Raw genomic sequence first — 27,267 nt, 5'->3', positions numbered from 1 at the left:
AGCACGGAGCCCGATGCGGGGCTCGAACCCACGAACTGTGAGATCATGACCTGAGCTGAAGTTGGACGGTTAACCAACTGAGCCACCCAGGCACCCCTAAAAAATATTTATCATAAGCAACAAAAGAAATAAGAAGCTTACGTACTTATGGCCTATATTTATCCCGCCATTCCATTTACCAATAAATTTATTTACCAACAAATTTCATTTGCCAATGGATTTATCTATCTAAATAAATTGTAACATTATTTATGGCCTTTATTCCATTTAGTGTGAATTTTCATACATCTCTCTGCAGAAATAATGAGTTTTGTAACCATTTGGAATGTTACAAAATTAATAGTGTATGTACCATATTCCCAATTTCTTTATAAGTTCCAAAAAGTTTCATTTCCAAAATACATCTGGTCCCCAGGGTTATGGATAAGAGATTGTGGACCTGTACTATTTACCTTCAAGTTTGTTGTGAAGACCCAATAAGATAATTAATGTAAAATGCCTGGCACAGAATAAATGCTCATTAAATATAATTGCTATCATTACTATTCCATTCCCCTACTCTTAAAAGGAAAATGTAGGACAAGGTCTTTTTGAAGTTAATAAATTGACCTTGCACAGTAATAATAAGCATTCTTCAGATTTTATCAGCTTAAGAGATCCTTTGGCAATATGCTGCTGATAGGTACTAGAGTATCTCTTAAATCTTCATCCAAAAGATTGAAGCATTCCCAAATTGGAGGATAGAAAATGTTATGCTACAACAAGTTACACTGGTTTTATAAAATACATACACCTCTAATTAGCCTTTACATTATTCGACAAAGAGACATAATTGGTTATCTGTCTGCTAACCATTTCCTCAGTTCCCTCTGCCATTCACCCCATAAACAATATTTTAATCTTCCTTGTGAGTAAGGATTTATTCCTAATCCTCTGTGTATATCCTCAGCTGCTATCATAAAACCTTGAAGATAGCTGAGTGAATAAAATTGGCATTTTGTTTTACAAATAAAACTATTATTAGCCTGATGAATGTCAGTTGACCCCCTATAGGTTGGTCTCCTTTTGTTTTGGTTTCTTTGTAGTGTCTGTAAGATTTATTGCTTTTCTTTCATTATAAAAGGCATATGACAACTATGCAGAATATATGGAAAATATTACTTATAAAGAAGAAAATAAACTCACCTTTATCTTACAACCTGTGATAATCACTCTTAACATTTGTTTACTCTCTATCTATTGTCCAAAACTGTAAACCCTATGAGGGTGGAAACCATGTGCATTCATTCCTGTTCTCTACTCTGCTCAGCATCCCACAGTAGCAGGCATATAACAGATACAAAGAAAATACTCACATACGCAAGGATCAAACTAAATTCACAGGGGACTTTTGACCATGTTATTTCTAATTAACACTGTATTGGGAGCATTTTCCCATATCTGTCCTATTTGATCTAACTAAATCTGATTTCCTATACTGCACTCAGCTTATCCTCTTTATTTCTAGAACTTGCTACTTCCAGGCCCTGGGTAACATTATCCTGCAGCCTCTCTGCCACACCAGCCTTCCTTTCCCTGTTGTCTTCACTGCTTCCCCATCAGAACTGCCCCTCTTTTCCCATTGGCTCATGACCCAACTCTCTACTGGCTGCTCTTATAAGGAATAGTTGATCCTCACCATCGTGTGAACCCATATATACCCTGACTGACCATTGGTTCCCATTCTCCACGGAGCGCTGCTTTGGGATTGGGGTGAGCGAAATCGGGAAAGGCATGCAATGCAAGGGACAGAGAGTCTCACTGAGGAGGCAAACAGTAGCAGCTCCATCTTGTAGGGATGGGAACGGTGGGCTCTCTGTTGTCCGTATTATCCAGTCTCCTGTGATCAGTCCCTGAAACAGGTGTGAACTGAGAAATGCCTGGAGTCACTGTTCTGTGCTGGAAATCTCAGCCAGGCACATGATTAAAGGTCTGTCCCACTGATACATGTCACCAGAAGACACCTTACTTTGTATTGGGAACCAGACCCTAGGAACTAGATGCATGTAATTGAATTTATGGACCCTGTTCCTATGTTATTTCAGGATTTTTCTGTAACTTTTACAAAATTCTAATGAAAGATAATATTCTTCCTCTCCCAAATAATATGCCTTACATTGACTGTTAATTTCCTTATCTAGAGATAATTTTTTTAAACGTTTATTTATTTTTAAGAGAGAGACAGAGCATGAATGTGGGACGGCCAGAGAGAGAGAGAGAGATACAGAATCCAAAGCAGGCTCCAGGCTCTGAGCTGTCAGCACAGAGCCTGACACGGGGCTCGAACCCACGAGCCCTGAGATCATGACCTAAGCCGAAATCAGATGCTTAACCAACTGAGCCACCCCAGCACCCCTATATAAGGATAATTTTTTAAAATATCATCTATCCTTAGTTTTCTAAAATGTTACCATCAAATGTCTAGGTGTGATCTGAGGGTTTTTTGTTTTTCTGTTCATTCTAAGTGGCATTCATGGACCCTTTCATTGGGAGTTTCCTGTCTTTCATTGACAATGAGATATTTTATTCTTTTTTTTTTTCTTTACTATTTTCTCTCCTCCATTCCCTTTAGTCTGTCCTTCTGGAACTCCTCTTTGATTTTCTTCAAATGTTTGATGATTCTTCGTTGTGTCATGTTTGCATTTTCAATTACCTATTAGCCTGCCCATATGTCTGAGCGCCTTTTTTTGCTTCTTATGGTTCTAGGGGAGAGGTAGGACATACTACCTGACTGAGTAGATCATTAGCAACTTCTGTAGGCATTGGAACTCCCATTTTCTTTTGGGGGTACAATGCCCCTTGGGTACTTCCCTGCTGGTAAGGCCCAAGTAGTCCTTTTCATTGGAATTGTCTTTGCTATTTGCTGCATAGCACAGCTGGAAGAAGGAACCTGACTGTACCTACTGCCGTAATGTTAACCCAAATCATACTAAATGTTGGATTGGGACTGCCTCCTGTTCCCCATATCCACTTTCCCCAAGCTGAAGCCTCTCTCACAGTTTACAGGTGCCGTCTTCACTAATACTGGACAATGGTTCCCTCCCTCCATGTCATCCCAGTTCTACTTTCTGTCTTTCACCAGTTCCTGCAGAATTTTTAGTCCATTGAGAGTAATTAAGTCATCTTGTAAGTCAGCATGATCTTCAAATATCTGTATATATATTTATATATGCACTTTAGATTCGTTTTAGGGTTAAGCCCGGAGAGGAAGTCTAGATGAACATGTGTTTGTTTTTACCGCCATCTGGATCCAACCCCATTGTAGTTTTCAAATGTGTTTAACAGACATACTACATTTCAAACAAAATCATATATAGAGGATCAATGTATTAAACAGGTAAAAGCAAAACTGATGTAGTTGAAGAAGAGAAGGTGACCCTGAATATGAACTTATTGGTCTCCCTTTTGCTCTCCACTGCAGCTACTGACCCCCTCCACCGAATCTCACAACTCCGCAGAACAGTTTAAAAACCACTGACATGATTTATAGTCCAGGAGTGTCTGGCCCATAATAGGTTCTTAGTAAATGGTAGCTATCATAACTATTAAAAACATTACCTCTTGACCTTCCCTAGCCCAAGGCCTCCCATAAGTTCTGGTACCAACTTCTGCCATTTGTACAAGCAATCTCATCTTGGAAACAAGTAAAAATATATAGATATATTTCAGAGAATCAGCGGCAACTGAGGACCTAATAAATACGCTTAAGCATTCTCTGGGCCTCACCTGTTAACCTCGCTTAATCCCCTCAACCTGTGAGACAAGTGTTTTGATCTCCAGGACATGATGAAGAAATAGAGGCTCAGACACACATAGCAGGAATATGCACAATACCAAATGTGTAAGAAATACCCATTTATTTTATTTTTTTAATTTAATTAAAACTAGCATGATTCCACTACAATTGTAGGAAATGACATCCAAACCATTCAGGGGGCTTTCCTCGCAAGATTCTGGATCTTGCCCAGCATGCTGAAGCATAGAGAAGGCCTGTCCTGTCATCCCTCTGCGATTTGCACAAGAATCTATCTGCTAGTTGCCCACTTTCTGTACCAGAAAAATTTCCGCTGGATTGGGACACACCCCAGTTCTGTGCGATGTAGGATGTCAAAGATCTTTGAGAGGTTGGAGTCCCAGTCCCTAGGGTTCAGAATCTCCAGCCGCACAGCTATCCTCTCTGAGCACTGGCTGCCTCCCCGAGCATCCCTTTTTTTTGGTGACAGGGAGGTGTTTGTCTCTTCCTTCCTGTTACCCTCAAAGAGTCTCCCTTTCTCCTCTCCTAGGGACACCTAGCAGAATCTAGCAGAGTTTAAACTTTTCTAAAATAAAAGCTGCTCCCTGGAAATGGATGCTTTCCTTGTGCAAAAAAACTCTGAGGCAAGAAAATACCGAGACCCTTCTTGGCAAGGGAGTGGTGAGGATATGGAGAATATGACAAATTGATTCTCAGTAAATTTTCCTGCCACAAAAACGAGGTCACTGACTGATCCAAAGCCCACAGTAGTAAGAGGCAGAGCTAGGATCCACAGCATTCTTGCGGTTATGCAGACCACCTGAAGAGAACCCCTGGGCGCCCCAGTTGCTGTGGGGCAGGTGCCCCTGGGCAGGGGAGAGCAGCAGCTGCAGATCCCAAATGAGAGTGGCCCCCTGGCTTCTCTGATGGAGATCACCAGTGGATGAGATCCTGGGACTTGCGTCTTCACAGAGATGAGCTTGCAGTCCAAACCCGGACCTCTCTCACCCACAGAGGGACGATCCGTCATGTTATACTGATAAACACAGCGTGTCCCAAGGATAGAATCCAAGTTATTCTAATCTCGGCATTTCCATATGGTTTATGCTTATGTAAAGCGGTGCTTGCCAGAAATACAGTGACAACACTGTCAAAGAGCATTTAAATGGAACAAACCCAAGCACCTTCTCGAATTTGTAATACATGCATTACGTAAGGGAGAAGTAAAACAAAATGACTTTTTACACGTGGATGTGCTTTCAGGGGATTTTTGAATTATATTCCTTTGAACAATAATTTCATATTTCTAAATGCAACACTTGTTTTAATCCTGTTCCAACCAAGAATTTTATTTTGCTCTAAATTAATTTACTTGCGGGGCGCCCGGGTGGCACAGTCAGTTGAGCATCTGACTTCGGCTCAGGTCATGATCTCACCACTTGTGGGTTCGAGCCCCATGTCAGGCTTTGTGCCGACCGTGCGGATTCTCTGTCTCCCTCCGTCTCTGCCTCTCCCCTGCTTGCACTCTCTCTCTTAATAATAAACATTAAAAATTTTTAAAAGTAATACTAATAAATTAATTAATTTACTTGCAACTTTTGTTATTACTCAAATCAATTTTCTAAAGGCTAAGGAGTTAAGTCACTGAGAACACAGCCACTTAATTTTGGGTCTTTATTTTTCTGTGTGCAGTAGTATTTTTATACTGACCTCAACTGTCAAAAACACACTCAAAATAAAAAAGCAGGAATGGGGGAGGTGGAGTGAGTCCTCTGAACAGCCAAAATAGGGGTTGTAATGTTCAGGTTTACATTAAGGGAGACCCTGGGACCCACAATCTTTGTGTTTACCCCAGTTCACTTTCCCTTATGAAACATTTTAAACATATCACATAAATGGTGGGGAAAAAAAAATCAAAAAAATTAAAAGTACAAAGAAAAACTCTCCTGCAGATATACCACCCAAAGAATACCACTGTTCATATTTTCATCTCTTTCTTTTGGGATATCGTATACATGTGTTTCACATTTCCACCATCATTACCGTTGCCCATTTCTTTTGTAGTAATGGTCAATTATTGAATTCTCTTTTTTCTTTTTTGCTTATTGTTATAAAATAAGCATTTCCCCTATTTAAAAAAAGTAGAAATTCAGAGGCACCTGTGTGGCTCAATCGGTTGAGTGTCCAACTTTGGCCCAGGTCATGATCTCCTGGTTTGTGAGTTCAAGCCCTTCATCAAGCTCTCTGCTATCAGCACAAAGCCCGGTTGGGATTCTGTGCACCTTCCCCTTCTCCCTGCCCCTACCCCGCTCACATGGGCTCTCTCAAAAAGAAATAAAAACATTTTAAAAGTTAATTAATTTTTTAAAAAGTCACTTAATTAGTTCCCTAGAGAGACTATCTTCCAGAAAATCCATTCATCTAGATTCCATATCTTGCCTCAAACTGAAACAGTGGCATATGTGGCTAAGTGCCAGGGGTTTGAGGATGTCATAAGATAAATATCTTCTTATAGGAATTTTCCACAAAATTGAAAGAGAAGATTCACTCTAAAATAAACCCAGCCCAGACATAGGAAATAGAACCAGAAATACATATGAATTTTTAAGATAAAACAGGAAAAGGATTTCAAAAATGAAATGTAGTTCAAGAGAAAATGATTTCGTTGACATTTTTATGAATTGTAGATGCAACCCGCATTGGTAGCACTTGTGGTGGTCTTTTGTGGTACTTAAGTTTACATCTTCCAGATGGATACATAAGAAAACAGTGTCTTGGGGTGCCTGGGTGGCTCGGTTAGTTAAGCATCTGACTCTTGATTTCGGCTCAGCTCATGATCTCACGGTTGTGAGATCAAGCCCCATGTTGGCTCTGAGCTGCACATAGAGTCTGCTTGAGATTCTCCCCCTCCCTGTCTCTCTCTGCCCCTCCCCCACTAGTGCTCTCTCTCTCTCAAAAAAAAAAAAAAGGCAGTGTCTGTATGAATATATAAGAATATATAAGAATATGTAAGCAAAGGGCACTTGGGTGGCGCAGTCGGTTAAGCGTCCGACTTCAGCCAGGTCACAATCTCGCGGTCCGTGAGTTCGAGCCCCGCGTCAGGCTCTGGGCTGATGGCTTGGAGCCTGGAGCCTGTTTCCGATTCTGTGTCTCCCTCTCTTTCTGCCCCTCCCCCGTTCATGCTCTGTCTCTCTCTGTCCCAAAAATAAATAAACGTTGAAAAAAAAATTAAAAAAAAAAAAAGAATATGTAAGCAAACCTTGCTTTGCTTTTAGCGAAGAATTTCTAGGACATGTATCTGCTTCCACGCTCCATTTTAAGTATGCGTATCATGTGCTTGTATTTTGTATAATACAAAAAGAAAACAGTCCTTTATCATTGAGCATGTTGGCATTATTTTCCTTCTTTTTCTTTTTCTTTGCAATATTTGAAATGAGTTTTATTCCTTTTCTATCTTTATTGGAAACATATTTTATGTTTAAAAATGGATTTTTTGAGGAGCTACTATAACCTGCTTTTTTCCAAAATTAAAGATTGTGTTGTGATTGAAAAAATGCGTAACATAAAATTTGCCATCTCAACTCTTTTTAAGCGTACAATTCAGTAGTGGTAAGTATATTTACATTGTTATGAAACAAATCTCCAGAACAGTTTTATCTTACAAACCTGAAACTTTATACCCATTGAACAACGCTTCCTTCCCCCTGCCCCACCCCCTGGTAACCACCATTCTACTTTGTTTTCCTATAAATTTGACTATTTAGATACCTCATATAAATAGAATTCTACGATGCTTGTCTTTTTGTGACTGGTTTATTTCATTTAGCATAATGTTCTTAAGGTCCATCCATGTTATAGCTTGTGATGGGTTCTCCTTCCTTTTTAAGGCTGAATAATATTCATATATATGTATATAATATAATATACATATGTGTACATATATATACACACTATATATATACACACACACACACACACAATTTTTTTTTGTTTATACACACACACACACAATTTTTTTTATTCACTCATCTATTGGTGGACATTTGGGTTACTTCTACCTCTTGGTTAATGTGAATAGTGCTGCTCGGAACACAGGTATGCAAATATCTCTTTGAGATCCTACTTTCAGTTCCTTTGGATATATACCCAGCAGTGGGATTGTGGGATCATCTGATGATTCTATTTTTAACTTTTTGAAAAACCTCCATACTATTTTCCACAATGGTAGAACTCATATTTTAAAAAAGAAGAAATGGCAGGGAGCCTGGGTGGCTCAGTCGGCTAAGCTTCCGACTTGGGCTCAGGTCGTGATCTCACGGCTGGTGGGTTCAAGCCCCCGAATGGGGCCCTGTGCTGACAGCTCAGAGCCTGGAGCCTGCTTCAGATTCTGTGTCTCCCTCTCTTTCTGCCCCTCCCCCCTCCTTGTGCTCTTTCTCTGTCTCTCAAAAATAAATAAACATTAAAAAAAAAAAAAGTAGAAATGGCAAGAAAGCATCCTGTTTGTGGAGGGTCATGTCAGACCAACACCCTAGATTCACAATGGGCAGGAATTCACTTCCCAGCTTCCATTGTCACCATTTCTTTTCCTGACAAAGCCCTGGTTTTGGTCAGGTGTTTACTCTTCCATCAGAAGATTCAACAGAATTTGACCTTATCCTCAGCTTTGGAAGTGTATCTCACTCTAAACCACTCTTGGTAATCCCACTACCTTGCCATTGAATAGTTTAGGAACTCAGACTTCAGTCATACTCAGTACAGTTTTCCCTTGAGGAGTGTTGTTGCTAGAGGAGTGAGCAGGTGACCTAAGTTGCATCAGATTGAAGGGAAAGGTTTCTGTAGGACAATTGGGTGAAAGGTTTTCTTTTTCTCCTGTGGAATATGAACAAAGTAATGTAGGTCCCCATTGTTTCCTGTAAGTCACTTATTAGCCATGAGAGTCCTAGTCTGGAGACAAAATTGTTGCACAAAGAAAGACTAAATCAAGAGAATACCAAATAAATGGAATGGAGCCCTCATGGCATTGGGCCTGGAACCCTTCTGAACTCTGGATTTGCCTATTAATAAACATCATTGTTTAAGCTAGTTTGAACTCAATTTTTCTGTAACTGGCAGCCCATAGCATCCTACCTGATGTAACTCTCCCTGCTGTTCACCAACCCTTGGGGAAAACTTTGAGAATCACCTATCCATCTCACAACTCTGAGGTCTAACAATTGCTCCTGTTGCAATTCCTCTTTACATATTGGCTGGTCCCACAGCCAACCTGGGGACATCATGCCTCAGGACATTTCAAAATCTGACCGAAGGTTTCCATTCTGTTGCTGAGGGTTGGATGAGGAAAAGGTTATCCCTCCTGCCAGGAGATAGCCTGTGATGAGAGCTAATGTAGAGGAAGAGAGGTTGTACCCTTGGTGGTAGCTTTGGAAGGAATGGAGTGCCTGCAGGGCTACCACTGGCTTATAATGTTCTTTTATGTGAATTAGGGGGAAAAATGCCCTTCCCAAGACACTTTACTTCCATATGACGGTAAACTGTCGTAATACATTGATTTTGTTAGCACAAAACATTTTTCTTTCATTTGCCAGAAAATTGTCATAATGAATATACAAATGTATGCTATCTAGGGTGTAAATAGCTCTCTCTTAGATCTGGCACCATTGAGCATGACACCATCTGGACAAAGGAACGTGACAGCCTATTAGAGACAGAACACAGAATGCGGAACAGATGAGAAAGCTGGTGGAGACGTACTTATAATCCATTCACTTTTAGCTCAGACATGATTTTGATAGGTAAACAACTTTTAACAAGTAAACTGGGGAGATAAGCCTTTTCTTTTAACTTTGTATTTTAAAATAATTTCAGACTCACAAAAAAAGTGCCCCCCCAAAAAACAAACCCAACCAACAACACATCACCAAAAATAAAAATCATTCCTCATATATCCTTCACCCAACTTCACAACTTATATAAAGAGAGTACAATTATGAAAATCAGGGAATTAACTTTGATATCATATCACTAATATACAGAGCTTATTCAGATTTTACTAATTGTCACACTAATGGTTTTTTATGGTCCTGGATCCAATCCAGAATCACACATTGCATTTAGTTCTCATATTTTCTCAGTCTCCTTCAACCTAAAGTAGTTCCTCAGTGTTTGTCTTTTATTACATTGACACTTTTGGAGAGTACTGGCAGTTATTTTGTAGAATGTGCTTCAATTTGGGTTTACCTGATGTCCTTCCTAATGATTCAAAAGTCAGGTTGTACATTCTTGGCAAGAATACCACAGAAGTGATGCTGTGCCCTTCTCGGTGCATCATTTCAGGAGTCGCATGATGTTAATGTGTTAACTTTAATTATGCGATTTAGGTGCTCTGTGCCTTGTTTCTCCACTATAAAGTTACCCTTACTCTCTTTATAATTAATAAATATCTTGTGTTGAGATACTTTAAAAATATACTTATATCCTGTTTCTTATCAAACTTTGTCCCACCAATTTTACCACCCATTGGTGATTCTTACCTACAGAAATTACCAGTGTGGTATTGGCCAAATAGTGAGGTCAAGATTTCAACTTTACTTTTTAACGTTTATTTATTTATTTTTGACGGTGGGAGAGGGGCCAAGAATCCAAAGCAGGCTCCACACTGTCATTACAGAGCCTGACGTGGGGCTCAAGCTCTCAAACTGTGAGATCGTGACCTGAACAGAAGTTGGACCCTTAACCAATTGAGCCACAGGCACCCCCAAGATTTCAGCTTTGGAATTAAATTTGGAAAGACTCCCCAGAAGTAGGTGAGAAACATCTTGCAATCTGAGTGTATAATCTACTGACCAAGAGCAGGAGTTTTGCAGTCAGACAGACCTAAACTCAAATATTAGCTCCACTGGGTATTAGCTGTGTGACTCTAAGCAAATTAACTTCTCTGATCATTAATTCCCTTATTGGTAAAGTAGAAATTATGGAGTCTACCATATAGAGTTTTTATAATGAATATAATAAATATAAAGCACTTTGCATAGTGTCTGGCACATGATAAATGCTCAGTGAATTTTAGTTATTGTTATAATTGTTATTGTAATGAAGTGGTTCAGGACAAGTCTTCCCCAAAATGTGCCACTTTAGCATGTGGACTGTTTTGAGCTGAAGGTAATTAAGACCTTGTGGGCTCAAGAGAAACTTTTTTTTTAATTAATTAATTTATTTTGAGAGAGAGAGAGAGAGCACGCGTGCATGGGCGCAGGTGCACAAGCGGGCGAGGGGCAGAGAGAGAGGGAGAGAGAGAGAATTCCAAGCAGGCTCCATACTGTCAGCACAGACCCTGACACAGGGCCCAAACTCACTAACCATGAGATCATGACCTGAGCCAAAATCAACAGATGCTTAACTGACTGAGCCACGCAGGCACCATTCAAGAGAAACTTTTGCCCCTCTTTTAACTATGTAGAAAAATCTTCCCTGGGCGCCTGGGTGGCCCAGTTGGTTAAGCATCCGACTTCGGCTCAGATCGTGGGTTCGTGGGTTCGTGGGTTCGAGTCCTGCATCGGGCTGTATGCTGACAGCTCAGAGCCTGGAGCCTGCTTCAGATTCTGTGTGTGTCTCTCTCTCTTCCCCTCCTTCGCCATGTCTCTCTCTCCCTCTCAAAAATGAATAGACGTTAAAAAAAAAATTTAAAATAAAATGGCTTAAATGGTAACCTTATAAAAGGGGGGAGGGCGCCTGGGTGGCTCAGTTGGTTAAGCATTCGACTTTAGCTCTGATCATGATCTCCTGGTTCGTGAGTTCACACCCCAGGTCGGGCTCCATGCTGACAGCTCAGAGCCTGGAGCCTGCTTCAGATTTTGTGTCTCCCTCTCTCTCTGCCCCACCCTGTTCATGCTCTGTCTCTCTCAAAAATAAACAAGCATTTCAAAAAAATGTTTTAAAAAAAGTGATCTTTCCCAAAATAAAAATATTGGCAGAGACAAATTTTATTTGAAGGCCCCATCTGTATGGCAGGGCAAACATCTAGTATGGATGAAATAATTCCTATCATAGAAACAGAGTACAAAGACATTTCAGAACAGTTCCTGGTCAGAGAAAGGAATGCCTGCTCTATAGCTTTGGACCAGTGTTGACTTTATGTCTTTCATTTCTTCCCTTTCCAAATAGGACACTGAGGTTATTTGTCTCTGCTTGCTACTGTATATTTGGGAATGAGAAAAGAGAGAGGACAGATAGCTCTCTTTTTTTTTTTTTTTTTTTTTTTTTTTTTTAGCTTTTACACAACCAAAAAGAACCACATGTGTACCAGATGGAGATGCCTGATCATCTCCCAGGGCTTTTAGCTGGATTCAGTGACTTTAGATAACATTCTCAGGGGTAGGGTGGAGAGGGATCTACTCTACATATGGGAGGAAGAGTAAAAGGGAAATTCATTGGCCAGAGAGCGAATTGTAGCAGACTGACCATGTGTTTTCCAAGCTTATTTTTTTTTCCTCCTAGGTACTAAGTTAAATTACATTTCTCAGCTTCTCCTGCCATTAGAGGGGGGCCACTTGGCTTGAGTTCTGACCAATGAGATGGGGAAAAAGCTATCTGATACTCCTAGGCCTAGTCCATAGCCCACAATCCTCTGTGCTCTCTTTTGTCTCCCCTCAGTGAGACTGATGTCAACATCTAGGGCAATACTAGGTTCTGAAAGACTGCACAGAGCAGAAACCCCCAGCTGACCACATTGAACTCTTTGTGAACAACGAATAAATATTTATTGTATTAGGCCACTGAGATTTGGAATTATTTATTACACAGAAACTAGTGTTAATTATGCTGACTAAGAAAATCTCCACCGTACTAATTTAACATGCTAAATGTTACACAACAATGGGCAGCTAAATGTTTATTCAGAGATTCAAGATCCATTAAATACATTATTTCCATTGGATGATTTCTGACCAGCCAATTTGGTAAATAAATTTTAATTTTCTAAAGGTTGCCTTCAGAATACAAATATACCTGCCCATAATGGAATAATGGATGTCATAACTGAATGTGCCCAAGGGGTGGGCTAGAAAAGGATACCAAATGAAGTAGGTAAAGCCTTAAAGTGGGTAAAGCCTAGGTCCAATCCTGAGTCAAGATCAGAGACAGTCTCTCATCCAAGGTTCAACCAAGCAAAGAGAAACCACCATGGGTGTTTAGAAGAGAGACTCTACGGTGAGAGAAAGAGGAAGAGGCAGAGAAGCTAATCTGAGGACAGTGAAGCAACACAGACATTAGCAACAGCACAAAGCCACCACCACCCTTAGACTGAAAAACAGGGAAAAGGTGGTTTAATTGGAGCCCAGGAGTTATGATCACCCAGCAGAAGAGGCTGTCAAGGCAAGCACATCCCCCAAAGGTGGAGACTTTGGAAGAAGGGCAGCAGTTTTGGAGATGCCACCCAAGGGAAGGAGAGTAAGATTCTACCATTCCGTCACTAGTGCCGCCCAATGGCTAATGCCAGCTGGAATCCAAGTGACTCAGGGGCCTGAGAAAGACAGCCTTACAGGAGCCAGTCCACCTGCCTTACTGAGCCGGGTAGGCAGGCCACAGGCAAAGGATCTGAGCACACAAAAGTGTAGGACATGCAGAAACTCTAAGGAAGAGATGTAGAACACTCTATTCTCAGTAAAATCAAAGCTCAAGGGTTAGAGCAACTTAAAAGAGCATTGCAGTCAAAGGTGGGACATTTTTAAATGTTCTTGCTTCTCAGAGATGCTGTTCTACTTGTTGTGATTAAAGTCACCACTTTTTTATTTTTATTCTAGGTCATGGAAGAGCCAGCATGTGAGGGAACTTTATTCTTATGTCCAAATATGAAATCTGTTCAGATGTAGCTTCCTTCTCCTTCAATTTTTGTAAGCAAATTTGATTGTTTGAAAACTGCAGAAATGAAAGGTGGAACACAGTCTGCCACTGCTAATTCACAGCTCTGTGATATTGGGCAAACCACTTAACTGACTTCTGCGGTTCTATTTTTCTCATCTCTCAGATGGACACATACCTTCTTCCTTATCTCATTGGCCTATTGGAATGATCATAGTTTTTGTTTGGTTGGTTGATTGGTTTTAATGAGACAATGTGAAATACTGGTATACAGAAAAGCATCATATAATGTAAAACATTATACATATTAATATGCTCCAAATCTATCTTCCCACCATTCTATCCTTTATTTTGCGGGTCAGCTTTACTGAGATATAAATTAAATACAATTAATTTCATTAAGATAAGTAAGTGTACAATTCAATGAGTTTTGGCCAATATATATAGATATGTAACCACTGCCACAATCATAATACAGAATATATCCATTGACCCCCAAATTATCCCTGGTGCCCATTTACATTTTTATGTTTTGAGTCAGTACATACTCAAGAGAAATGAAAACATAATCCACACAAAAACTTGTACATAAATATTCATAGTAGCATTATTCATAATAGCCCCAAAGTGGAAACAACCCAAATGTCTGTCAACTATCAAATGGGTAAGTAAAATATGGTATATCCTTGCAGTGGAATATTATTCAGCCATGAAAAGAAAATTATGGACGAAAAGAAACCAGTCACAAAAGACCACATATTATATGATTTCATTTATATGAAATGTCCAGCATAGGCAAATCTATAGAGATGGAAAGTAGGTCAGTGTTTCTCTAGGGCTGGGGGTTAAGGGGAAATGGGGAGTGACTGCAAATAGGTATGAGGTTTCCTTTTGGGGTGGTAAAAATGTTCTAAAATTGATTTTGGTGATGACTGCACAATTCTGTGAATATACTAAAAAACCATTGAATTGTACCCTTCGAATGGATATATTGTATGGTATATGAATTATGTCTCCACTAAGCTCTTACCAAAAAACTAATTCAGGAATTAAAGGAAATCTAAAACAAAGGCAAAATTCCAAGCACAATATTTCATTATAGTTTTTGTATACTATTTTTTCTTCAAAGTTACAAGAGCATTTCTATAAATTAATAACAAAGGAAGATCGCATCCACAATCCTAATAGCCTAAGAAAGCAAACTATTTGATTATTTCATATCCCTTCTTCACCTCATCTTTGAGTATGTTTGCTTGATTTACAGTCATAAATGGTACAGACTCGATTAGTAGGTTGCTTTCATCAGTTAACATTTTTCCATATTGCTACATAGTTTTCACTGTGATCATTTTGAGAAATAGATGACATTCCACCTAACCGACCACATTCCTCCCTCCACTCAGACACCCACGCCAGAAAGCTGAGCTATACCTATGTTGCTCTTGTCACTTCCCTAGTTCAGAACAACGTACTCTCTTGCCTAAATTACTGCAAATGTTTTCTAACTGGTGCCCTTGCTTTTTGTGGTCTAGCAATCCATCCTCCACACAGCAGACAGGCCTGAAACTGGTGTCTTCAGTGATTCCCAACCAACTATGCATGAGAGGCCAAACCACTCCAATGGCTCACAGACCGCTTGAGGCTGGACTCTTGCCTGCATTTTCAGCCTTATTACCCCCCTGTCCCCTACCCCACTCCATATCCCCTGTGTTCACTGAAATGCACACAGCATAGCGTGTGGGGTTTACTCTGCCCAGAATAACTCACCCACACTGCCCCCTCCTGTCCACTCGGCAAACTCCTACTTCTCCTCTAAGGTTTGGCATAAACATTGCCTCCATGGAGGAGCATCTCCTATCCTCCCCAGGAGGGAGGTACTCCCACCTCCATACTCCTAGATACCTTCGTACATATCTCCATTTTGTATTGTACTTCCCATGCATGCCCAGAGTAGGAATTATGCTGTCTTCAGCTTCCAGCACTTCAGCATCTGGCACATAGTACGTCCCAGGAAATGTCATTTCAGCAATTTAAGATTTATAACTACTGGGGCGCCTGGGTGGCTCAGTCGGTTAAGCATCTGACTTCGGCTCAGGTCATGATCTCCCGGTTTGTGAGTTCGAGCCCCGTGTCGGGCTGTGTGCTGACAGCTGGGAGCCTGGAGCCTGCTTTGGATTCTGTGTCTCCCTTTCTTCTCTCTCTGCCCCTCCCCTGCTCCTCTCTCTCTCTCTCTCTCTCTCTCTCTCTCTCTCTCTGCCTCAAAAATACATAAACGTTACAAAAATAATAAAAATAAAAATTATACCTACTGTGCTAATTCACTATTTCCAGGCACTATTCAAATCACTTTCCACATATTATCTATTTAATCCTCTAAACAACCTTACAAGGTAGGTATTATTATTATTATTACCATTTTAAAGATGAGAAGACTGAAGAAGTTAAATAAGTTGCCCCAAATCATTACAAAGCTAGTAAGCGACAGGGTCAAGATTTGAACTTAGGCAGTGTGATTCCATGCTCCTGATCACTACACTGAACTACCTCTTGAAGCAATAAGCCATTCTTTATTGCCATATGCATAGGTTACTTGTAATCTGTCTATCCTTCCCTCCCTCTCTCCATCACTCTCTCTGATATAGATGGCACTGTAGTACACAATTGTATGTATAGCTTATTTTCCTTATTTTGAATTTGGCTTAAGATAAATCCCTATGAGTAGAATTTAAAGATACATTACAAGATGACATTTTTTGGATCTTCATATGTCCAATAACAACTTTACTTACCATGACATAGCTTGTGCTGAAGAGGTGAAAGTGTCAAGGCCTCGGGCCATCCCAGCTGATACAGGATCAGGCAGATGGGGTCACGTACTCTGAAGGCTGAAGATGGCTGCAGGAGAAGTGCAAGAAGGGGCAAACTGGTATGAATCTGCCTCGGCTGGCAGCTGGCCTAACTTCACAATATAGCCCTTGATCTCATTTTAGGATGAAAGAACGGAAAACACTTCGATGTTGCTTCTCAAAATGTCCAAGTATTAATGACTTAGTGGCCAAATTACAGCACCAGTCCTCTCAACGACACTCCTTTATGCCATGAAGTAGGTTAACACTGAGCCGTACGAATATACATTTTTGAAGCCAGCCACCATGTAAGTCTGACTGCTCTGTGACTCTTGTGAGGAAGCCCAAGCTAGCCCAGAAGAGGTATCCTGTGGAGAGTGACGATCAGCCCAAGCTGCTCCAGCCGTCCCAACCTAGGTGCCAGACATGGAAATGAAGGAGCTACCTTGGACATTTTAGCTCCAGGAGACATGTGTGGAGGAATAACGGAAGAAACAAACTGTAACCCGAAGTCAGGCCTCAGATGTATGGCTGCAGTGAAACCAGCCCGGCCATCTATGGTCATTTGAGCCATCCCAGCCACTTAGGCATCATCATGAATAGACGAGCTGTTTCCCCTGAGTGCTGTCCAAACTCCAGATCCACAAAATTAAGAGCATAACACATGCTGTTTACTGCTGCTAAACAAACAAAACCTTTTTTTTAATCCACCCTGAAATTTGAAAAAGATCATTTGAATGAGAAACGCTGGCTGAAAATCAGTGCTCTTCCTCCTCTACCTAGCCGCTGACTTGGCTCCCATGTAAAAGCAGCTGCTCACCATTGGCAAGGATTTGATCCAGAGTCACACGTGTGACCTCTCAGAGCAGCAGCAGCAGTGGCTGCTGAAGGGTTATCCTGGCAGTTTTCTTCCTCTGCTTTACCCCCAGAGGACCAGGGGTGATCCGTGAAAGCTGGCGCTCCTCGGACTGCTGGAGGGCGCTCCAGCCACTCGGCTGCCTATGCTACAGGGCTACCTCCGCCTGATAGAGGAGGAAAAACTCTGGCTTTCACCGTAACCCAACCTGGGGTCAAACCCCAGCTCCATCACCTAAACTGGCGATATAATTCTGGTCGTATAATTCTGAGCAGCTTAATGAATGCGGAGGCCCTGGATTTTCTCCTCTTTGAAATGAGGACAGTAACACCTAACTTAGTAAGTGTGCTTTCAGGGTTAAATGAGCCTTACCTCCCTGGCATTCCATAATAATGACAGCTACTGTTTACTGAGCATCAAAAATGACTTCAAATTCCTTATCACCATCCTCAGGTGGTTGCTCAACACTGCCTGGCAGTTTCAGATGTAAATTGGATGTTGCACTATTTTACATTCACATCCTTCCTCTCTCAAGCTTCCCTCAGACCCTTGTTCTCATCACTCTATGCTGATGACCTCACCGCAGGTTTCACGGATCAAAGAGAAGGAAGCTACCTCCTCTTTCGGTCATCAAACCTAAACTGCTCCCTGCATCTGCATTTACTTCTCCTTTCCTCTTTCAACAGTGGAGGAAGGGCCCCTCCTCCCATTGCAGGCCTGTCCATCCATTTGTGTTCTAGATCCCTTCATCTTTCCCCTCTCCACTGATCATTCTGTCAGCACTCAAATAGGCTCCACTATCTCCCATCTTTGGAAACCTTCCTTTGAGCCCTGCACTCCCTCCAGGCACTGCCCTGTTTCTCTGCTCCCTTTCTGGCAGACTCTCGAAGTTTCTACAGACCCCATCTCTACTCCATCACCTCTGCACTCACTAGCTCACTCGGATTTGGATTCCAGCTTCACCACTCCTCTGAGATTGTTTTTGTCAGGGTCGCCAATGGTTTTTTATTGTTAACAGCAATGTCTACTTCATTGTTCTTTCCACTTCTCAGCAGCGTCAGGCTAGCTTGGACTTTCTGAAATATTCTCCTCTCCTACTTCCAGTGAAACCGTAATCTCCTGGCTTTCCCCTTCTTTTGTGGGGGTCTCCATCCTCGGTCTTCTTTCCTTTCTCAACACCATGTGTCAATGCTGATACTTCTCAAGATTTGATCCTGGCTCCTCTTTTCTTCTATTCCTACATGTTTCCCTAGATGACCTCATCCACCACGAACTTGAAATACAATATTATGCTGATGCTTTCAAATGTGTATCTATAGTTCAGGCCTCTCTCATCCACCTCCAGACTCACGTATCTGCCTGCCTAGTTCATGTAACTACTTTGAAGCTTACCTCTTCCAATTCCACTCTCTTGCTTAAATCAAGAAACCAGAAGTATCCTAGACCTGTTCCTTTTCCTAACTCCCTACATTAGTCTAATAATTTCTGTTAATTTTACTTCCAAAATAGGTCTCAGAACTGTCCCCTTCTGTCCATCTCTGAAGCCATACTCCCATCACTCTCATCTGAACGGCTCCCTCCTGTTGGATCTCTCCCTGCTTTTCCTCTTGCCCCTGCTCCTCCCCATTCCCTACGTAACATCCAGAGTTCTCTTTCTCAACATAAATAAATCAGTTATTGTCACTTGTCCACTTCAAAACTGTCAGTAGTTTCCCATTATGCTTAGAACAATCCAGACTGTTTGCTATGGACTGCCAGGCCTCTGGCCCCCAAACCCTGCCTACACCTTCAACCTCATCTGAACCCACTCTTCTCCCTTGTGATGCTCCAGCCACACTGGCCTTCTGGAAGTTCCAAACATTCCTATCCCATGGCCTTTTGACTGTGGTGCCCTCTGTCTTACTCGTCACCTAGATCACACCTTCTCATATTCTGGATCTTTATCGGTTATGAATGGTCTTTCTTGCCAGCAAATAAAAAGAACCTCATCTAAGAAAGGCTAATACACATGGAAGCTTTTCTCTTATAACAAAATTTCCAGAAGTCAGTATTCTACGGCTGGCACAGCAGCTCCATGAGATGAGAGGAACTTGGCCTCTCCCTAGATTTCATCTCTACCATCCTTCATATGCTGACCTCCCGTGTCTGGCCTCATCCTTGCTGCCTCATGGTCAGAAGATGGCTCCTACACTTTAAGGCCTTCACTCCGTATCCCAGGCAGAAGAAGGAGAGCTAGGGGGCAAAGCCTACTTCTTCTCTAACTTTTCATTACACAGAATTTCAAACATAAAAAAATAGAATAATATAACAGCCCCCTCATGGATCCATCATGCAGCCACAATAATTATGAACTCGTAGCCAATCTTGTTTCGCCTCCCCACACACTTCTCCCTTTCCACTTACTATTTTGAAGCAAGTCGCAGACGTTGTATTATTTTTTCCCAAAATGTTTCGCTATATATCTCTAAAAGACAAAGCTCTTCCTTTTTTAACTATAACCACGATACCATTACCACACAAAAAATGAACAATTCTTGGATGTCATCAAATATCTGGATTTCAAATTTCCAATTGTCCCAGAAGAGTCGTATTTTTTGTACTTAAAAGTATCCAAATAAGACCAATACTTGCCATGATGTGTTCTTGATGTCTTTTAATCTATAGGATCCCCTTTTATCTTTTTTTTTCCTCTCAATTTATTTTTGAGAAATCAAGTCATTTGTCCCCAGAGTTTCCCACAATCTAGATTTTCCTGATTTCATCCTGATGGTATCCTCTGTCTTCCGTGTCTTATAAACTCACAGTTGGATCTACAGGTTTCGTTAGACTCAGGCTTGGTTTTTTGTTACTGTAGCTTTTGTTCATTTGTTTGTGTGTTTGCTTGCTTGTTTGTTTGGCAAGACTGCTTTGTAGGAGGTGATGTGTTCTGCTGTCTGGAGTCACCTAATATCTGATTGTCTCTCTTTTTGTAATATTAGCAGGTTTTGATGATTAATGTCTAGATCCATGAATTCATTAGGTTATAAAATGTTGGTACATTAATTCAATCATTCTTTCTTCATTTATTAGTTGGAATACTTTTATAAAGAGAAACTTGCTCCCCCTATTATTAGGTTACCCAATGGATACAGACAATAAAGGAAAGGTAAAATACTTGATTCTTTTCTCTAGTTTGCTAGTTTTCAAAATAATGAGTTGACTCATTAGCACCCTCCAGTGATGACCACTCAGGGATCCTTTTTTAAAAAATTGTCTTTATGGAGGCGCTTGGGTGGCTCAGTCAGTTGAGTGTCTGACTTTGGTTCAAGCCATGATCTCGTGGTTCATGGGTTCCAGCCCCGCATCAGGCTCTGTGCTGACAGCTCAGAGCCTGGAGCCTGCTTCAGATTCGGTGTCTCCCTCTCTCCCTGCCCCTCCCCTGCTTGCTCTCTCTCTACATATATCTCAAAAATAAATAAACATTTAAAAAAACTTTTTAAGGAGTCTCTCAAGAAAATAAAATAAAAAATAAAAAAGTTGTCTTTATGAACTTATAGATTTAAACATATTTGACATATTTTGACATACATTGCAACTCTCCATATTGATGCTCAAATGGTCCCATCTCTGACCTTTGGGAGTGTCCTTACATTGGTTCACCATTTCCTTTTCTATGAGAAAAACTAAAGCTTTCTTGAAACATCACTTGGCCAGTTTCCACGTCTGTCTCACTGGCCAGAGTTATGTCACATGGCCACCCTGAGCTTGATGATGATGGCAAAGTTTGAGTCATTCATCATCTCTTCCAAGAGGCTTCCCCTGGTGCCCTATCTAAAGAATATACCCCCCTATTATTCTGAGGAACTCTATCCTGTTTACTTCCTTTACACTACCAACCAGAAACTGTGGTTATTTTATTAGTCCATTTGTTAAGAGTCTGAACTGCATCACTGGGCTGTGAGCTTCATGACATTTTCCCTAGCACAATACCTGCAGATGTACACAGAAGATACTCAGTAGGTATTTGTTGAATAAATAAAGGTAGGCACGTCTATTATCTCCATTGTATACATTATATACAGTGCTGTCCAATACCGTAGCCAGTAGCCACCCACATGTTGCTATTTCAATTAATGCAGTATAACTACTATGGAAAACAATGTGGAAGTTCTTCAAAAAATTAAAAACAGAACTACCATATAATCCAGCAATCCCACTTCTGGGTACGTACCCAGAGGAATCAAAATCAGGATCTTAAAGAGCTCTCTGCACCCCTGTGTCCACCACAGTGCTCTTCACAGCTGCCAAGACATTGAAACAAACTAAATGTCCGTCAACAGACAAATGGATTAAAAAATGTTGCACACAGATACAATGGGATATTATTGAGCTTTATATAAGAGGAAACCCTGGCATTTGCAACAGCAAATGAACCTAGAAGACATTATGCAAAGTGAAATAAACCAGACACAGGACAAATACTACATGATGCCACTTCTATGAGGAATCTAAAATTGAAGCTCACATAAACAGAGAATAGAATGGCAATTGCCAGGGCCAGGAGGACAGGGAAATAGGAAAGTGTTAGTCAAAGGGTACGAAGTTACAGTTAAGCAAGATAAGTCTTAGAGACGTATGGCATAGATGGTGCAGCATAAATACCGTATCCATACTTATAAATTTGCCAAGAAGGTGGTTCTTATGTTAAGTGTTCTTACCACATGATAAATGATAATCATCATCATAATAATAAAGAGGGCAGAAGGAAGCTTTTACAGGTGATGGATAAGTTTATAGCATAGATTGTAGTAATGGTTTCATGGGTCTACACTTATGTCCAAACTCATCAAGATGTAGACATTAAATATGTGTAGCTTTTTTATATGTCAATCATACCTCAATAAAGTGGTTTCAAAAATAATTACATAAAAATGCAAATTAACTTAAATTTAAAATCCAGTTCCTTAGTCACACTAGCCATATACTGACTACTCAAAAACCACATCTGAATAGTGACTACCACCATGTAGATCTAGTGCATTTTACCTCATCACAGAATTCTACTGGAAAGTGCTGGATAGAAGAAGAAATTGGCTGAGAGGTGAATTAGCCAAGGTATTACAGCTACTAAGAGGAGGAGTTGGGATTCAAACTCATGTCTGAGTGACTTTAGAGCTAGAAGTCAACACTGTAACACAGTCATCATTCTGTTATTACTTGCTTACTCCTGCTTTCCATTTCAGACCCTCTAAAGGAATTTACAGGGAGCTTCAAGCCTGGCTACCTCACAGAGTGACCAACTGTCCTAATTTGCCTGGGCCTGAGGGCGTTCCCGGGATGCAGAAAAATTCTGGGCAAACCGTTGTTAGAAAACAAAATTCAACCAGGTAAATTTGAAGATCCAGTTGGCTTTATTAAGCAATTCATGACTTGGGCAGTATGCCATCTAGCAAGTAGAAACGGAGCTCTGCGGAGTATACAAAATGGAGGGTTTTTACAGGAAAAAGGGTGGGGCAAGAAGCTGTTCACAAAAAGAAAAGGTCACCTTCCCTTAGCGAGAGGGATGGTGGGTCTTATCAGGTGAATTACCTCAGCTTTCTGTGGGGAATGGAGAAGGTCCCTGTGACAAATTACTTTATTGGTGCTTACCAGAAAATTCCTGACTGACTGGTTAAGACTACATTTCTGAGAGAGGTTGAAACTGTAGTTAGGTTAGGTGTCAAGCCTATAGCATAAGTGACTTTATTTGGGATCTGTGGTTTTCTTTTTTTGTTTTTTAAGTAGGTTCTGTGCCCAGCGTGGGGCTTGAACTCATGGCCCTGAGGTCAAGAGTCACACTGGCTTTCTTCGAACACTGTGCTACCTAATTATCAAAATTCTCTATTGAGGTTTGTGACAGGTAAATAGATGGTCTCACTCAACTCCATTTCAACCCCTTGTAATATGTGCCCTATTACATGCTAGAAGTGAGAAAATTGAAGACTTCATTTCCCAGAGTCCCTTAGAGCTTGGATCCCATACATAGTCTAGCTCTGGCCAAGCAGATGCACTTGGGCAACATCCAGAAGGCCAGCTTGAAAAGGAAGCTGCATTTCTGCTGTTTTATCAGCTAGGCAGTTCTGGGGCAGCAGAGATCTGAGCGTATTATCTTGGATGTCATGGCTTTGGAGAGACAGAATACGGGCATGCATTTTGCGGTGTAGATTTAGCCTGAGCCAGCCAGTCCTGGAACTGGCAATAGTAGCAATGACTCCCTGATTTCTTGGTTTACTGTTGTATCAGAAGCGGCAGCTCCCGAATCACTGTTCCCTGAGTAAGCGTATTCTGTGGTGGAATCCTGAGCGTCATTACTGGGAGCCCAGCCTGGATCCTGCTCTTTCAGCCTTTCAAGGGATTTTTATCCTCTTAGCTCTCTGTGTGAATTCACTTTATGCTGAAGGGAGTTAAAGTGACTTTTATTATTTGCGGCTGAAGAACCTTCACTATTCAGCAGGGACTTCCTCTGGAAAACAAGGGAGCCTATATAACAAATTTGAGTGTCCTGAACACTGGGACCCTAATATAAAACTCTCCCTGACACTGCTATCCTTCTCTAAGGAAGGTGCATACATCCTAGTCACCGGTATCCTCCAAATACTGGAACTTGGTTATGGAGAAACATCCACACACACACACACACGCACACACACACACACATTTTTTCCTCTTCCATATGCTGGAATGTTCTTCCAAATCTCCTTACATGACAGTTCGCATCTTAATCTCTCTACCTTCAGGTACCAGCATCAGTTGTGGCTTCCTCAACTTCCCCAATCTAAACTGGCCCCCCTCTTCCAGTTATTCTCTTTCACATTATTTTGTTCAATTTTTATGTTACTTAACACAGCGTGTATTTATTTACTTGTTTATTTTCTGTCTTCCCCTGTCCCCACCTTTCTCCCTGCCCAGAAGAATGTATACCCCGTGAAAGGAGGGACACTTTTTTTTTTGCATTGTTCATCACCGTAACCTCACCGCCTTGGAACAGTGGCTTGTACATGGTAGCATCATTTAAACATATTTGTTGAATAAATTACAAAATAGAGATTGTTGTAGCTAGGACATTTTTTAACAGGGGAAATGTTCTTGTGTGAACAACACTTAATTGAGACTGCAAAGAAACAATGAGAAATAAGGAGACCCAACAATTGTGATGAAAGGCATTGTTGTGCAGGTAGCGGAGTATTAGAGCGGACATTTGCAACCACGGGGTAAACTCTGGGTAATGAGAGTAATACACTGACTTTTGGGAGGCACTTTGGTTGAGTTATGAAGTGTGCAGTTTCTAGAGCCACCTAAACATGAGTTCAAATGCCAGTTCCACGTTTCTGCTGTCTGAATTTGGGCAAGTTCATGAGCTTCTCTCAGTTTCCTTCCCTCATCTGGAATATGAGGAGAATCATAGTACTCAACACACATGCCTACTGTGCTGATTAACAAGATGACACTTATAATGTGCTTAGTACATGGCCTGTGTGTGTAGCATATGGCCTATGAGGACTCAGTAAGTGTTAGGTAATAAGAGTATTATAATTTTGCTAAACCCAGCTCCATTCCTGAAATTATGCCCAATACTTGGGGTTACTCTGATTATAGCCTATTACATTTCTAGCAGCCCAACCCTATCCCCCTTCACCAAATCATAATTAGTAGGTGCTCAAAAAATATTAGTGACTGACAGGAAGTTTGCTCATGCGGGGTATATTCCATTCATGTATAAACAGTTATTATTGGTGGTGCTGATGCTATATTTTTCCATCTCTGTTGACCAAAAACAAAACAAAACCAAAGAGAAACTTAAATAGGCAACAAGAATATTGGGTAGAAAATACTCCATCATCAGAGAGAAGAGCAACCAACATAAAAGAACATCAAAGAGGAAAGAAGTAGCCTAAACCTTTCCAATGATTCATTCCAGTGATTAATTTTCCCTACATTTGATTTGTCCTATTGAGAGGGACAGGGCCAATTCATTCTTTCATTCAGCAAGTATTTATGAAATGCCTACTAAATTTATGATGTAGAAAGAACGGGCTAGGAATGCCTTCTCTAAATTCACCCCAACCTTGGTTAGCTTCTACTCAATATTTAGAATTCAACTCAAATACCATTTCCTCTGCTAAAGCTTAAAACTAGGCCAGGTCACCCTGGTGTGTGTCCTCATGGCACTGGAAGTCTTACCTTTTCCCCACTTACTTTTTTGGTGATTATGTGCTTAATGCATGTCTCTTCTGTAGTCTACACAAGGGTAGGGACTTTGGTTTTATTCAAGAGTATATCCCTGGCACTTAGCTTGGGGCCTGCTACATAGTAGTTGCCGAGTTTTCTGAAGAGAGGAAAAGATTGAGGCTTTGAAGAAGGGGTCATCAGAACCTCACTCTAACACTGTTCATTCACCAGAGCAGCTTTTGCTTGTTCGTGGTAGCCTCTGACTCCCCCAGGCAGCTCTGCTCTTAGGACCCTGCAGAAAGCAGTATGGAAAATCACTGTAATCGAAAATAACACTACACTCAAAAATAGTCTCCTATACCTCTTGTATGAGGTGGCCTTGTGGCAAATCTCTAAGCAAGGCACCAACGCCTATAACAGAAGCAACAATGAAATAAGGAAGTTCATATTGGGGCAATATTATCCTGGCAGCTAAAGTTCTAGGAATTCTTTTTAAAGATTTTATTTTTTTTTTAAGTAATCTCTATATTCAACATGAGGCTTGAACTCACAACTCACAGAAACACAGGGAGTAAATGTGAGTGGCAGGAGATTAAGGCTGAAGCAGGCAGTGTATGAAGGACCTGGATGTACGCTGCTAAAGAGTTTAGAATATTATAAATTGTGGAGCACCCACATAGGAATTTAGGTACAAAAATGTCAGGATCAGATCTACATTTTTTAAAAGATCATCATTTTTTAATTTTTTTTTAATTTTTTTTTAATGTTTATTTTTGAGAGAGAGAGAGGCTGAGTGTGAGCAGGGGAGGGGCATAGAGAGAGAGACACACAGAATCTGAAGCAGGCTCCAGGCTCTGAGGTGTCAGCACAGAGCCCGACGCAGGGCTCAAACTCACAGACTGCAAGATCATGACCTGAGCCGAAGTCGGATGCTTAACCGACTGAGCCACCCAGGTGCCCCGAAGATCATCAGGTTTTTTTTAAAAAAACAAAACAAAACAAAAAAAAAAACTATTTATTTGTCTTTTTATTTGTTTTGAGAAAGAGGGAGATAGCAGGGAAGGGGCAGAGAGAGAGTGAGAGGGAGAGAATCCCAAGCAGGTCCTCGATGTCAACGCAGAGCCCCATGTGGGGCTCGATCTCATGAACTGTGAGATCATGATCTGAGCTGAAATCAAGAGTTGGAAGCTTAACTGACTGAGCCACCCAGGCGTCCCAAAGGTCGTCCTTTTTAAAGTGTAAGACCCAAAGAGAATATAGGCAGAAGGTCTTGGTCCTTTTCTGCCGATTTCATCTTGCATGTTGAAACCACTACATCACCAGTTGGCCAAACTGGAAACAGAAATCACCCTAGCCTTACCTCTCCCTCACCCTCCAAATGCCCACCAAGTCCTATGGATTCTACCCTTAAAAGTTTCTTGAATCTACACAATGCTATCATTCCCACTGCTATGTCCTTTCCTCAGACCCTTATCACCGCTTATCTGAACTTTTCCAGTAGCCTTCTATCTGGTCTCCCTCCATACGGACCTCCTCCCCCAATTATTTGCTAGGCTGCTACAGGAGATTCTTCCAGAATGCAAGTCTGGTAGTGTTTCTATAACCTAAAACTTTTTAGTGTTTTCCCGTGACCCTTAGGAACTCTTTCCTACTGGCAGAAAGCCATCTAAGATTTGGACCCATCTAATATTTTCAGCTGCAAATGCTCACCTCCTCCCTTGCAAAGCTGTCCTTCAGCCTTGTTGAACTCC

The 27,267-nt window shown here is 41.0% G+C and overlaps 1 protein-coding gene across 4 annotated transcripts in view; it reads left to right on the top strand.

Moving 5' to 3' along the window:
- The window catches only part of PANK1 (pantothenate kinase 1), a 101,751-nt gene that overhangs the window by 16,656 nt on the left and 57,828 nt on the right, over window positions 1-27,267 (top strand). For 2 of the 4 annotated variants that reach the window (XM_023240709.2, XM_019813531.3), the window contains exon 3: window positions 22,552-22,695. The exons of the other annotated variants lie outside the window; for them this stretch is intronic. The gene's annotated coding sequence lies outside the window, so the exon portion shown is untranslated. The remainder of the gene's footprint in view (window positions 1-22,551; window positions 22,696-27,267) is intronic. 4 annotated transcript variants of the gene reach the window in all.

This window comes from Felis catus, chromosome D2, assembly GCF_018350175.1.
Source record: "Felis catus isolate Fca126 chromosome D2, F.catus_Fca126_mat1.0, whole genome shotgun sequence".
NCBI classification, from domain to species: Eukaryota; Metazoa; Chordata; class Mammalia; order Carnivora; family Felidae; genus Felis; species Felis catus.
This window is presented reverse-complemented; position numbering and strand designations above follow the sequence as displayed.